This window comes from Sus scrofa, unplaced genomic scaffold, assembly GCF_000003025.6.
Source record: "Sus scrofa isolate TJ Tabasco breed Duroc unplaced genomic scaffold, Sscrofa11.1 Contig1878, whole genome shotgun sequence".
Lineage (NCBI taxonomy): Eukaryota > Metazoa > Chordata > Mammalia > Artiodactyla > Suidae > Sus > Sus scrofa.
In genome coordinates this window covers 1,257,271-1,259,452 of record NW_018084968.1, presented here as the reverse complement: position 1 = coordinate 1,259,452, position 2,182 = coordinate 1,257,271, and the positions used below count along the sequence as shown (strand labels likewise).

The following is a 2,182-nucleotide window of genomic DNA, read 5'->3' as shown; positions in this document are numbered from 1 at the left end:
GAACTACTGACTGACAACCAAGCAAAAACATTCCAGACATATTGAGGTTATGGATCCAAAAAACCTGGACAAGAAATGCTCATAACTGCCAGAACTCTACTGAATTGGATTATAAGACACAGAATGTGTTTTAAGTGCCAATCTAAAGAAAGCAATTTTAAAAATAGATTGTTACAGTATTTTTAAATAGTTACTTTTGGTGGAGTTCCGTGGAAACAAATCCGAATGGGAACCCTGAGGTCGCGGGTTTCAATCCCTGGTCTCGCTCAGTGGGTTAAGGATCTGGTGTTGCCCTGACTGTGGTGTAGACCGAAGACATGGCTTGGATCCCACGTTGCTGTGGCTGTGGCGTAGGCCGGCCGCGGGTGTGGTCCTAAAAAGACAAAAAAAAAAAAAAATAGTTGTTTTTCTTAATAATAGAAGTAGTTCGCACTATTTGCACAAAACTTGGAAAATACAATAGTACATGAAAGAGAAAAAATAAAAACAGACTATACAATCTCATGATCCTCCCAAATAACCACAGTGATGTATTTTATTCTAGTCTTTTTTCTTATTAGCATATTATATGAAAACTTAGGGACAAAATTCAATGAACGTGCTTAGTATTCTATTCTTTTCACTTGATATATTTTGAGCCATTTTCCGTGCCATTAAGTATTATTTGAAAACACGATTTTTATGACAATGCTATCTGCTCACCATTTTTTGGCTAGTCTCTTGTTGCACATTTAGATGATTCCCTCGTTCTTGTGCTTCTATAAATTCTGATGCACTTGTTGTAACAGAAAGTTGTCTCCAAGACTGGCTTGCATGAAGTAGCAGGATAATGTTTTAAGGTTTTATCTCGCATGCCCAGAGACTGTGTACATTTATGGACTATGCTGATTGTCCAGACTATTTCAGAAGAGCCAGGACCTAGGAACAAGGATGAGACTGGTCACTGGCCATTCAGTGAAATGTCTGACAAAACTCTCAGGGGATGGGGTTGTATGAAGGGGGTCTTGGTCTTAAGAGGAGGGGCTCTGGTCCCAAAAGGATATCCCATAATGCCCTTAAAGAGAATGTGCCACGTGGTCATATGGGATTTTTAACTATCTTCAGGATGGGTGGGGCCTCAGTTGCAGGGCCCATTGACTGTTCCCACTCTGGAGGAAGGAGAATGTTGGGTTCAAACCAGAACTATTTGGGGCAAGAAATGTGGAAATAACGTCTGAAGCATCAAAAGTACCTCAAGACTTCATATCCAAAGACATACCAGGAGTTCCCACTGTGATGCAATGGGATCAGTGGCACCTCTGGAGCACTGGGACGCACGTTTGATCCCCAGCCTGGCACAGAAGGTTAAGGATCCGTTGTTGCCACAGCTGGGGCATCCGTCGCAATTGTCGCCCAGATCTGATCCCTGGCCGGGGCACTCCATGTGCTGCAGGGTGGCCAAAAAAGGAACAAGAAAAAAAAAATTCATACCAATTCAAACCCAAGCAAAGATAGAGTTCATATCCCAAAGGGAAGCTCCAATGGCAGTCTGGTCAATTTCATGCAATAAATACGGAGCCCCTGGGTCTGAATTTGCCTATGCATTCAGGTTCTCATCTTGGCTTTGTCTCTTGGAGCTTTCTGAGCAGATGGGTAGCCACTCAATGTCTTAGCCTCCTTATTTTAAGACAAGAAATAATATCTACCTTGAGTTGTAGCTGTAAGGATTGGAAGGGCTTTATAAAATATTAAAAACAGTGTAATGGCCTATGGCACATAGTCTGCAAACAGCAATAAGAAGAGGAAGCACAAGGGAAAAAAGAGAAAGAGGCAGTATATTATGTCGGGTTTGCTGGGAAGCAAACTCTGGGATAGGAATGTGTATGCAGGTTTCTTGGGGAATGAACTCAGACACCTCGGGGAGAGTGAAGGAAGCAGGATGGGACAGAAGGAGACAATAAACTGCCATGACATGGAGTTCCCACCATGGTGCAGTGGAAATGAATCCTACTATGAACCATGAGGTTGCGGGTTCCATCCCCAGCTTTGCTCAGTGGATTAAGGATCCAGCGTTGTCATGAGCTGTGGTGTAGTTCTCAGCCACGGCTCAGATCTGGCATAGCTGTGGCCATGGGGTAGGCCAGCAGCTGTAGCTCCGATTAGACCCCTAGCCTGGGAACCTCCATATGCTGCGGGTGTGGCC

The 2,182-nt window shown here is 43.8% G+C and overlaps 1 long non-coding RNA gene across 1 annotated transcript; it reads right to left on the bottom strand.

Moving 5' to 3' along the window:
* Nucleotides 1-316: 316 nt before the first annotated feature.
* On the bottom strand, nt 317-1,309 carry LOC110258313. The gene is made up of 3 exons (XR_002341053.1): nt 1,259-1,309; nt 703-918; nt 317-373 (listed from the first exon to the last, which is right to left on the bottom strand). It is a non-coding gene; the product is annotated as an uncharacterized LOC110258313 (long non-coding RNA).
* Nucleotides 1,310-2,182: the final 873 nt, after the last annotated feature.